A 13,630-nucleotide genomic window follows, 5' to 3' on the forward strand; every position below is an offset into this window, starting at 1 on the left:
CTTTCCACCAGCCTCTGTGTCAAATTGCATTGAATTCATACACTTCCTCAACCACACAGGCTCAAAGCCCAGTTCCAGTCAAGAGGCACGTTGAGGACATCATTGTAATCTGACTGGCTCGCTGTCTGGCTGCGTCATTGGCATCGGTTCTCTTTTGAAGCTAGAATGTTTAATCAGCCAGGCCTGTATACTAATCTGTATTCCACCTATGGCTCATTCAGTTCTTTTGAACGGAAGGAGAGTGAGATTGTGGAGTCATTACTCAGCACAAGCCCCGAGTCCCTTCAGTTTCCTCAATCAAGTGGCAATTATGTCACTACACACATTTATCGGATTAAACCGGGGTCAGCCATGTAAAATGGATCTCTGCCTCCCAACCCCAGTCATCATCACTTGTCCACTAGATTCTAGAATGTCAAGTAACCCCAGTCATCATCCCTTGTCCACTAGATTCTAGAATGTCAAGTAACCCCAGTCATCATCCCTTGTCCACTAGATTCTAGAATGTCAAGTAACCCCAGTCATCATCGCTTGTCCACTAGATTCTAGAATGTCAAGTAACCCCAGTCATCATCACTTGTCCACTAGATTCTAGAATGTCAAGTAACCCCAGTCATCATCACTTGTCCACTAGATTCTAGAATGTCAAGTAACCCCAGTCATCATCCCTTGTCCACTAGATTCTAGAATGTCAAGTAACCCCAGTCATCATCGCTTGTCCACTAGATTCTAGAATGTCAAGTAACCCCAGTCATCATCCCTTGTCCACTAGATTCTAGAATGTCAAGTAACCCCAGTCATCATCACTTGTCCACTAGATTCTAGAATGTCAAGTAACCCCAGTCATCATCCCTTGTCCACTAGATTCTAGAATGTCAAGTAACCCCAGTCATATTCCCTTGTCCACTAGATTCTAGAATGTCAAGTAACCCCAGTCATCATCACTTGTCCACTAGATTCTAGAATGTCAAGTAACCCCAGTCATCATCCCTTGTCCACTAGATTCTAGAATGTCAAGTAACCCCAGTCATCATCCCTTGTCCACTAGATTCTAGAATGTCAAGTAAACCCAGTCATCATCCCTTGTCCACTAGATTCTAGAATGTCAAGTAACCCCAGTCATCATCACTTGTCCACTAGATTCTAGAATGTCAAGTAACCCCAGTCATCATCACTTGTCCACTAGATTCTAGAATTCCAAGTAATCCAAGTCATCATTCCTCATTCATTAGATCTAGAACGCCAAAATAACTACTCCACCTTCGCAACATAACCCACTCTGTCCCAGTCCCAAGCTTGACGACCAGTGTTGTGTAAAGTCACCAACACCCCTGGGGATAACCAGGTCCCAGGTCTGTTTGTTCGGTCTTTCCAAATCCTATGGTCAGCATAAACAGATCTGGGACCAGGCCACTCCTGAGAAACAGTAGCAGGGGAATTTTCAAGCCTTTATAAGTAACTGACTATCACAGCTTATTGCGAAATAGACATTAATTACTTAGTCCACTCCACACATTTATTCACAATGCATGTATGGGATGATCAGATTCCTGTGTATTACATTATTTTCTGTCTTCATAATAATGTGGCCCTGCCTGTTTAAAATAACGTGGCCCTGCCTGTTTAAAATAATGCGGCCCTGCCTGATTAAAATAATGCGGCCCTGCCTGTTTAAAATAATGCGGCCCTGCCTGATTAAAATAATGTGGCCCTGCCTGTTTAAAATAATGCGGCCCTGCCTGATTAAAATAATGTGGTCCTGCCTAGTTAAAATAATGTGGTCCTGCCTAGTTAAAATAATGTGGTCCTGCCTGATTAAAATAATGTGGTCCTGCCTAGTTAAAATAATGTGGTCCTGCCTGATTAAAATAATGTGGCCCTGCCTGTTTAAAATAATGTGGTCCTGTCTGATTAAAATAATGTGGCCCTGCCTGATTAAAATAATGTGGCCCTGCCTGTTTAAAATAATGTGGTCCTGCCTAGTTAAAATAATGTGGTCCTGCCTGATTAAAATAATGTGGCCCTGCCTGATTTAAATAATGTGGTCCTGCCTGTTTTAAATAATGCCTAGTTAAAATAATGTGGTCCTGCCTAGTTAAAATAATGTGGTCCTGCCTTCAATGCAGAGATAAAAAAGAGAATGTCAGCTCATTGTTTTACTCCTCTTAAACCTGGTATTTTAATAAAGCTTTGGTGATTGAGATTTATTTCCAAGCGGTGTCAGGAGCCAAACCCTTTATCCACAGTCTTGTCTACTTTGTGAATGATTTGGGGCAGATTTAAAAAAAATAAAAAAGAGGAGAGGAGGCTATGCTTTGGTTTTTAATCAAATAAAACAAAATGGGGAAGAAAAAAAAAAACATGTTGTTTTTTAAATGTTTCTAAACAGGAAGTATCCAGGCACCAAAAGGACCTTGGGCTTCTCTTGTCCCATGTTCATATGGGCGGTGTGCGTCACAGCTGGATAGGCTGCGTTGCCACTGTAAAAATGTAGCATTACCGCTTAAACCAGCTTTTGGTCGGTCTTAAATATCACTTTTGGATCATGTTTTTAAAGATACTGAGCACAAAGCAAGCTGGTAAAACGAGAAGGTGAATTGAAGTTCAGTTGTTGCAGCTTTAAAGGTAATATCCTGCATATAATATATATATATATATATATACATACATAACATATCCTCTATAAAATGTTCCCATGTGGCAGAGAAAACTGCGGTTTTAAAGCGTACAGTACAGTGCATGTATGTTTAAAAAATAATTGTATTAATAAAATGAATAATTGGTGTACTACTGTGGACACCAATATCCCTGTGAGCCTCCCAGGCCCATGTTGCCCAGAGTTAAGAACAGAAATGGTAGATTAATAATACTGTGTTGTATTACACCCTCAACTTATTCCACAGATCCTTTGGCCAAAATGTGTTTAATCTGTTGTTAGTAATATTCATAAAAAATAAGTGTTTGTTATTTATTGTTTGTGATCCTACACATAACACACTCGTTCTGCCAGTCACATTCTTCTGCAGGTCCCCAAAGCACACACATCACTGGGTCGCTGTCTTTTCAGTTCGCTGCCGCTGGCGCCTGGAATGAGCTGCAACAAACACTCGAACTGGACAGTTTTCTCTCAATCTCTTCATTCAAAGACTTTGTGTGATGTATTTTTGTCTTTACCTTCTTTTTACCTAGAGTATAATTCACATTTGTTAGGGCCCTCCCGAGTTGCGCTGCGGTCTAAGGCACTGCATCGCAGAGCTAGAGGCGACACTACAGACCGGGTTCGACCCTGGGCTGTATCACAACCGGCTGTGTTCGGGAGTCCCATAGGGCGACGCACAATTGGCCCAGCGTCATCCGGGTTAGGGGGGAGGGTTTGGCGGGTTTGGTCAGGGAGGGCTTTACTTGGCTCATTACACTCTAGCGACTCCTTGTGGCGGACCGGGTGCCTGCAGACGGTGTTTCATCCCGACACATTGATGCGGCTGGCTTCCGGGTTAAGCGGGTAGGTGTTAAGAAGCACGGTTTGGCGGGTTCCAGAGGACGCGTGACTCGACGTTCATCTCCGATGCCGTTGGGGAGTTGCAGCGGTGAGACAAGATCAAAATTGTGGAGGAAAAAGGGGGTAACATAAAAATATATATATAAAAAAAATACCTTTCACATTTGATGACAACTCAATTAAATATGGATGTCCATTTTACGTTACGCCATGTTTTGGCCCTAAGGGATTTATTTATTTATTTAGAGTTCATTCTCACAGCCTGACTGGTTTAAGAGCTGTAGGAATGAGCGACAAAACAACTCAGACAATTAACTCTTCTTATACATACCATTTAGAATGATGCTTTTATCCAGAATGTCTTCCAGGGAGTAAAAACATTTGATATATACATGACTCCAGTGAGAACTGAACCCGTGACCCCAGTGGGAACTGACCCCGTGACCCCAGTGGGAACTGAACCCGTGACCCCAGTGGGAACTGAACCCGTGACCCCAGTGGGAACTGAACCCAGACCCCAGTGGGAACTGACCCCGTGACCCCAGTGGGAACTGAACCCGTGACCCCAGTGGGAACTGAACCCGTGACCCTAGTGTTGCTAACGCTGCTTTCACCAACACACAAATCTTCCCTCCACATCCCCTCTGCTAGCCTCTAACACTATGTTGTGTCCATGTGACCTAATTTAAGTCTGTTTCCTGATGTTACAGTACAACCATGATAGTGTTTCCTCTCCACATACAGTGGATGGGCCCCTGGGTTAATGATCCAAGCGTGTGCTTCATACTGTACATAATTTAACACAGATTAAATAATTCATTCATCGTTGCAGCCGCTACCAAGTTAATTAAAGATTCTGTTTAAGTTGATGAAAAAGATAAATGAGATGAAAGAGAAGTGTGTCCCAAATGAAACCCTATTCCCTATATGAAGCAATATCATTGACCAGAACCCATAGTTGCACGTACTCTTCCATTCCAAATAAGCAAGACGAGGAAGGACTCACCCATCTTTTGTGTCCCAAATGGAATTTTATACCCTATGGGCCTTGGTCAAAATTAGTGCACTATATAGGGACTAGAGTGCCATCGTGCTCTGGTCAAAAGTAGTGCACTATAGGAAATAGGTTGCCATAGGGCTCTGGTCTAAAGTAGTGCACTATATAGGGAATAGGGTGCCATAGGGCTCTGGTCTAAAGTAGTTCACTATATAGGGAATAGGGTGCCATAGGGCTCTGGACTAAAGTAGTGCACAATATAGGGAATAGGGTGCCATAGGGTTCTGGTCTAAAGTAGTGCACCATATAGGGAATAGGGTGCCATAGGGCTCTGATCTAAAGTAGTGCACTATATAGGGAATAGGGTGCCATAGGGCTCTGACCTAAAGTAGTGCACTATATAGGAATAGGGTGCCATTTGGGACACATTCAATGTAATGGTCAATCTTTTGGCTGTCATCACAGAACTATGCACCTAGAGAGAAAGTAGTCTCTGTTAGGTAAGTGGTAGGTAATAGAATCTTATGTAAGTGGTAGGTTAAAGAATCATATGTAAGTGGTAGGTTAAAGAATCTTATGTAAGTGGTAGGTAATGGAATCTTATGTAAGTGGTAGGTAATAGAATCTTATGTAAGTGGTAGGTTAAAGAATCGTATGTAAGTGGTAGGTAATGGAATCTTATGTAAGTGGTAGGTTAAAGAATCGTATGTAAGTGGTAGGTTAAATAATCGTATGTAAGTGGTAGGTTAAATAATCGTACATAAGTGGTAGGTAATAGAATCTTATGTAAGTGGTAGGTTAAAGAATCTTATGTAAGTGGTAGGTTAAAGAATCATATGTAAGTGGTAGGTTAAAGAATCGTATGTAAGTGGTAGGTTAAAGAATCGTATGTAAGTGGTAGGTTAAAGAATCGTATGTAAGTGGTAGGTTAAAGAATCGTATGTAAGTGGTAGGTTAAAGAATCGTATGTAAGTGGTAGGTTAAAGAATCGTATGTAAGTGGTAGGTTAAAGAATCGTATGTAAGTGGTAGGTTAAAGAATCTTATGTAAGTGGTAGGTTAAAGAATCGTATGTAAGTGGTAGGTAATGGAATCTTATGTAAGTGGTAGGTTAAAGAATCGTATGTAAGTGGTAGGTTAAAGAATCGTATGTAAGTGGTCGGTTAAAGAATCGTATGTAAGTGGTAGGTTAAAGAATCGTATGTAAGTGGTAGGTTAAAGAATCGTATGTAAGTGGTAGGTTAAAGAATCGTATGTAAGTGGTAGGTTAAAGAATCATATGTAAGTGGTAGGTTAAAGAATCGTATGTAAGTGGTAGGTTAAAGAATCGTATGTAAGTGGTAGGTTAAAGAATCGTATGTAAGTGGTAGGTTAAAGAATCGTATGTAAGTGGTAGGTTAAAGAATCGTATGTAAGTGGTAGGTTAAAGAATCGTATGTAAGTGGTAGGTTAAAGAATCATATGTAAGTGGTAGGTTAAAGAATCGTATGTAAGTGGTAGGTTAAAGAATCGTATGTAAGTGGTAGGTTAAAGAATCGTATGTAAGTGGTAGGTTAAAGAATCGTATGTAAGTGGTAGGTTAAAGAATCGTATGTAAGTGGTAGGTTAAAGAATCGTATGTAAGTGGTAGGTTAAAGAATCTTAGGAAAGTGGTAGGTAATAGAATCTTATGTAAGTGGTAGGTAATAGAATCATATGTAAGTGGTAGGTAATGGAATCTTATGTAAGTGGTAGGTATTAGAATCTTATGTAAGTGGTAGGTAATAGAATCTTATGTAAGTGGTAGGTTATAGAATCTTATGTAAGTGGTAGGTTAAAGAATCTTAGGTAAGTGGTAGGTAATAGAATCATATGTAAGTGGTAGGTAATGGAATCTTATGTAAGTGGTAGGTTAAAGAATCTTAGGTAAGTGGTAGGTAATAGAATCTTATGTAAGTGGTAGGTTATAGAATCTTATGTAAGTGGTAGGTTAAAGAATCTTAGGTAAGTGGTAGGTTGTAGAATCTTATGTAATTGTTAGATTCTATAATCTTATGTAAGTGGTAAGTTTTTTGTATATATATTTATTTAGGATCCCCATTAGTTCCTGCCAAGACAGCAGCTTCTCTTCCTGGGGTTTATTATGGATCCCCATTAGTTCCTGCCAAGACAACAGCTACTCTTCCTGTGGTTTATTATGAATCCCCAATAGTTCCTGCCAAGGCAGCAGCTACTCTTCCTGGGGTTTATTATGGATCCCTATTAGTTCCTGCCAAGGCAGCAGCTACTCTTCTTGGGCCACTCAAGGACATTCAGAGACTTGTCCTGAAGCCATTCCTGCGTTGTCTTTGCTATGTGCTTAGGATTGTTGACCTATTGGTAGGTGAACGTGCACCCAGTCTTTCACCATAGGGATGGTGTCAGGTTTCCTCCAGACATGACGCTCGGCATTCAGTCCAAAGAGTTAAATCTTGGTTTCATCAGACCAGAGAATCTTGTGTCTCGAGGTCTGAGAGTCTTTTGGTGCCTTTTGACAAACTCCAAGTGGGCTGTCATGTGCCTATTATTTACATTAAAATGCAGACCCTTTGCTATGAGACTCGAAATTGAGCTCAGGTGCATCCTGCTTCCATTGATCATCCTTGAAATGTTTCTACAGCTTGATTGGAGTCCACCTGTGGTACATTCAATTGATTGGACATGATTTGGAAAGGCACACACCTGTCTATATAAGGTCCCACAGTTGACAGAGCATGTCAGAGCAAAACCAAGCCATGCAGTTGAAGGAATTGTCCAAAGAGCTCTGAGACAGGATTGTATAGAGGCACAGATCTGGGGAAGGGTACCAAAAAATGTCTTTATCATTAAAGGCCCCCAAGAACACAGTGGCCTCCATCATTCTTAAAAGGAAGAAGTTTGGAACCACCAGGACTCTTCCTAGAGCTGGCCGCCCAGCCAAACTGAGCAATTGGGGGAGAAGGGCCCTGGTCATTCTTGGTCATTCTGACAGAACTCCAGAGTTCCTCTCTGAAGATGGTTGTCCTTCTGAAAGGTTCTCCTGTCTCTGCAGCACTCCATCAATCAGGCCTTTATAGTAGAGTGGTCAGACGTGCCTTCTACTGAGGAGTGGCTTCCATGACAGCCTGCTTGGAGTTTGCCAAAAGGCACCTAAAGACTCTCAGAACATGTGAAACAAGTCTCTGGTCGATTGAAACCAAGATTGAACTCTTTGGCCTGAATGCCAAGCATCACATCTGGAAGAAACCTGGCACCATCCCTACGGTGAAGCATGGTGGTGGCAGCATCATGCTGTGTGGATGTTCTTCAGCGGTAAGGACTGGGAGACTAGTCAGGATCGAGGGAAAGATGAACGGAGCAAAGTACAGAGATCCTTGATGAAAACCTGCTTCAGAGCACTCAGGACCTCAGACTGGGGCGAAGGTTCAACTTGCAACAGGACAATGACCCTAAGCACACAGCCAAGACAACGCAGGTGTGGCTTCGGGACAAGTCTCTGAATATCCTTGAATGGCCCAGCCAGAGTCCGGACTTGAACCTGATCAAACATATCTGGAGAGACCTGAAAATAGCTATGCATCGACGCTCCCCATCCAACCTGAGAGAGCTTGAGAGGATCTGCAGAGAAGAATGGGAGAAACTCCCCAAATACAGGTGTGCCAAGCTTGTAGCATCATACCCAAGAAAACTCTCTTGGAGTTTGTAACGATGAGACAGCCTGTAGGGAGGTCAGAGACCTGACACCAACCTCTCCCTCAACTTGATCAAGACTGATGATTGTGGACTAAAGGAAAAGGAGGACCAAGCACAACCAACGGGACTGTAGTGGAGCTTCAAGTTCCTTGGCATCCACATCACCAACAAACTAACATGGTCCAAGCACACCAAGACAGTTGTGAAGAGGGTACAACAAAACCTATTCGTCCCCTCAGGTGACTGAAAAGATTTGTCATGGGTCCCCAGATCCTCAAAAGTTCTACAGCTGCACCATCGAGAGCATCCTGCTGGGTTGCATCACTGCCTGGTATGTTAACTGCCTGGCCTCCAACCGCAAGACACAACAAAGGGTTGTGCTTATGGCCCAGTACATCACCGGTGCCAAGCTTCCTGCCATCCAGGACCTTTATACCAGGCGGTGTCAATGTAAGGCCCTAAAAAGACTCCAGCAACCCTGTTCTCTCTGCCACCGCATGGCAAGCGGTAGCGGAGCGCCAAGTCCAGGTCCAAGAGGCTTTTAAGCAGCTTCTACCCACAAGCCATAAGACTCCTGGACAGCTCATCAAATGGCTAACCAGACTATTTACAACCCCCCCCTATACTGCTGCTACTATCTTATTATCTATGCATGGTCACTTTAACAACTCTATCTACATGTACATATTATCTAAATAACCTCGACACCAGTGCCCCCAGACATGGACTTCCCCTGTATATAGCCTCCACATTGACTCTGTACCGTAATACCCTGTATATAGCCTCCACATTGACTCTGTACCGGTACCCCTGTATATAGCCTCCACATTGACTCTGTACCGGTACCCCCTGTATATAGCCTCCACATTGACTCTGTACCGTAATACCCTGTATATAGCCTCCACATTGACTCTGTACCGTAGTACCCTGTATATAGCCTCCACATTGACTATACAGTAATACCCTGTATATGGCCTGCACATTGACTCTGTACCGTAACACCCTGTATATAGCCTCCACACTGACTCTGTACCGTAACACCCTGAATATAGCCTCCACATTGACTCTGTACCGGTACCCCTGTATATAGCCTCCACATTGACTCTGTACCGTAACACCCTGTATATAGCCTCCACATTGACTCTGTACCGTAATACCCTGTATATAGCCTCCACATTGACTCTGTACCGTAGTACCCTGTATATAGCCTCCACATTGACTATACAGTAATACCCTGTATATGGCCTGCACATTGACTCTGTACCGTAACACCCTGTATATAGCCTCCACACTGACTCTGTACCGTAATACCCTGTATATAGCCTCCACATTGACTCTGTACCGTAACACCCTGTATATAGCCTCCACATTGACTCTGTACCGTAATACCCTGTATATAGCCTCCACATTGACTCTGCACCGTAATACCCTGTATATAGCCTCCACATTGACTCTGTACCGTAACACCCTGTATATAGCCTCCACATTGACTCTGTACCGTAATACCCTGTATATAGCCTCCACATTGACTCTGTACCGTAATACCCTGTATATAGCCTCCACATGGACTCTGTACCGTAACACCCTGTATATAGCCTCCACATTGACTCTGTACCGGTACCCCTCTATATAGCCTCCACATTGACTCTGTACCGTAATACCCTGTATATAGCCTCCACATTGACTCTGTACCGTAATACCCTGTATATAGCCTCCACATTGACTCTGTACCGTAATACCCTGTATATAGCCTCCACATTGACTCTGTAACGTAACACCCTGTATATAGCCTCCACATTGACTCTGTACCGTAATACCCTGTATATAGCCTCCACATTGACTCTGTACAGTAATACCCTGTATATAGCCTCCACATTGACTCTGTACCGTAATACCCTGTATATAGCCTCCACATTGACTCTGTACCGTAATACCCTGTATATAGCCTCCACATTGACTCTGTACCATAACAGCCTGTATATAGCCTCCACATTGACTCCGTACCGTAACACCCTGTATATAGCCTCCACATTGACTCTGTACTGTAACACCATATATATATAGCCTCCACATTGACTCTGTACCGTAACACCCTGTATATAGCCTCCACACGGACTAAGGAACGTAATACCCTGTATATAGCCTCCACATTGACTCTGTACCGTAACACCCTGTATATAGCCTCCACATTGACTCTGTACCGGTACCCCCTGTATATAGCCTCCACATTGACTCTGTACTGTAATACCCTGTATATAGCCTCCACATTGACTCTGTACCGTAACACCCTGTATATAGCCTCCACATTGACTCTGTACCGTAACACCCTGAATATAGCCTCCACATTGACCCACTATTGTCATTTTTACTGCTGATCTTTATTTATGTTATTCTTCTAATGTTATTCTCATCTCTTAATTTGTTGTTCGTTTGTTGTTATTTTCTTAACTGTATTGTTGGTTAAGGGCTTGTAAGTAATTTCAGCATTTCACTGTGAGGTCTACTACACCTGTTGTATTCAGCATTTCACTGTAAGGTCTACTACACCTGTTGTATTCAGCATTTCACTGTAAGGTCTACTACACCTGTTGTATTCAGCATTTCACTGTGAGGTCTACTACACCTGTTGTATTCAGCATTTCACTGTGAGGTCTACTACACCTGTTGTATTCAGCATTTCACTGTGAGGTCAACTACACCTGTTGTATTCAGCATTTCACTGTAAGGTCTACTACACCTGTTGTATTCAGCATTTCACTGTATGGTCTACTACACCTGTTCTATTTAGCATTTCACTGTGAGGTCTACTACACCTGTTGTATTCAGCATTTCACTGTGAGGTCTACTACACCTGTTGTATTCAGCATTTCACTGTGAGGTCTACGACACCTGTTGTATTCAGCATTTCACTGTGAGGTCTACACCTGTTGTATTCAGCATTTCACTGTGAGGTCTACTACACCTGTTGTATTCAGCATTTCACTGTGAGGTCTACTACACCTGTTGTATTCAGCATTTAACTGTAAGGTCTACTACACCTGTTGTATTCAGCATTTCACTGTAAGGTCTACTACACCTGTTGTATTCAGCATTTCACTGTGAGGTCTACTACACCTGTTGTATTCAGCATTTAACTGTGAGGTCTACTACACCTGTTGTATTCAGCATTTCACTGTGAGTTCTACTACACCTGTTGTATTCAGCATTTCACTGTAAGGTCTACTACACCTGTTGTATTCAGCATTTCACTGTGAGGTCTACAACACCTGTTGTATTCAGCATTTCACTGTAAGGTCTACTACACCTGTTGTATTCAGCATTTCACTCTGAGGTCTACTACACCTGTTGTATTCAGCATTTCACTGTGAGGTCTACGACACCTGTTGTATTCAGCATTTCACTGTGAGGTCTACACCTGTTGTATTCAGCATTTCACTGTGAGGTCTACTACACCTGTTGTATTCAGCATTTCACTGTAAGTTCTACTACACCTGTTGTATTCAGCATTTCACTGTGAGGTCTACTACACCTGTTGTATTCAGCATTTCACTGTAAGGTCTACTACACCTGTTGTATTCAGCATTTCACTGTAAGGTCTACCTACACCTGTTGTATTCAGCATTTCACTGTAATGTCTACTACACCTGTTGTATTCGGTGCATGTGACAAATAACACTTTATTGTTTTTTATTTGACTCGAGGCTGTAATCCCCAACAAAGTACTCATTAAAGTGTCTGAATACTGTAAATGCTTTTTTTTTACAAAAAAAAAACAACAACAATGCTTTGTCACTATGGGGTATTGTGTGTAGATTGATGAAGGGAGAACAACAATTGAATCCATTTTAGAATAAGGCTGTAACGTAACAAAATGTGGAAAAAGTTAAAGGGTCTGAATTCTTTCCTGAATGCACAGAATCTTATGTAAGTGGTTATAGAAGAGAGGAATTTATACCCCTCGTAAACCTACAGGTATTAACAAAGAACTGGCCCTGTACAACACCTTAAGAGTTAGAGGAGTTCAATACTACACGTATATATGGTGGAGGATGTTTTATATGGCAACAATAGAAGACTAGATACTCTATAGATAAGACTGATACCGTGTGAAGGAGTGGCTCATGTCAAGTGGACACTCGTAGTGCTTCAGTGCTCCCCACATAACACACAGACTGGGACTAGGTCCCAAATGGAAATACCTATTCTACACAGTGTTGTATTTATTTTTGAACTAGGAAAGTCAGTTAAGAACAAATTCTTATTTACAATGACGGCCTACCAAAAGGCCTCATGCGGGGATTAATAATAAAATAAACATTTTTTAAATTTTTAAATAGGATAAAACACACATCACAACAAGAGAGACACCACAACACTACATAGAGAGAGACACCACAACACTACATAGAGAGAGACACCACAACACTACACAGAGAGACACCAACACTACATAGAGAGACCACAACACTACATAGAGACACCACAACACTACAAAGAGAGAGAGCCCACAACACTACATAAAGAGACCACAACACTACATAGAGAGACCACAACACTACATAGAGACACCACAACACTACATAGAGAGACCACAACACTACATAGAGACACCACAACACTACAAAGAGAGAGACCCCACAACACTACATAAAGAGACCACAACACTACATAGAGAGACCACAACACTACATAGAGACACCACAACACTACATAGAGAGACCAACACATGAAAACACACTAGCAACAAACAGGTACAACACTACATGGAGCAGACCACAACACTACATAGAGAGACCATGGCAGCAACACACATGAAAACACAACATGTCAGCAACACAACATGGTAGCAACACAACATGGTACCAACACGACATGGTACCAACACAACATGGTAGCAGCACAACATGGCAGCAGTACAACATGGCAGCAACACAACATGGCAGCAACACAACATGGCAGCAACACAACATGGCAGCAACACAACATGGCAGCAACACAACATGGCAGCAGCACAACATGACAGCAACACAACATGACAGCAGCACAACATGGCAGCAGTACAACATGGCAGCAGTACAACATGGCAGCAGAACAACATGGCAGCAGTACAACATGGCAGCAGTACAACATGGCAGCAACACAACATGGCAGCAACACATGGCAGCAACACAACATGGCAGCAGTACAACATGGCAGCAGTACAACATGGCAGCAGCACAACATGGCAGCAACACAACATGGCAGCAACACAACATGGCAGCAACACAACATGGCAGCAGTACAACATGGCAGCAACACAACATGGCAGCAGTACAACATGGCAGCAGTACAAACATGGCAGCAGTACAACATGGCAGCAGCACAACATGGCAGCAACACAACATGGCAGCAACACAACATGGCAGTAACATCCCAGATGGCACCTATTCACACAGTGCACTACAT

The 13,630-nt window shown here is 42.5% G+C and overlaps 1 protein-coding gene across 1 annotated transcript in view; it reads right to left on the reverse strand.

Moving 5' to 3' along the window:
* Nucleotides 1-13,630, reverse strand: part of sptlc3 (serine palmitoyltransferase, long chain base subunit 3) — a 105,132-nt gene that overhangs the window by 76,380 nt on the left and 15,122 nt on the right. The window lies entirely within an intron of this gene.

This window comes from Oncorhynchus masou, chromosome 18 (assembly GCF_036934945.1).
Source record: "Oncorhynchus masou masou isolate Uvic2021 chromosome 18, UVic_Omas_1.1, whole genome shotgun sequence".
Lineage (NCBI taxonomy): Eukaryota > Metazoa > Chordata > Actinopteri > Salmoniformes > Salmonidae > Oncorhynchus > Oncorhynchus masou.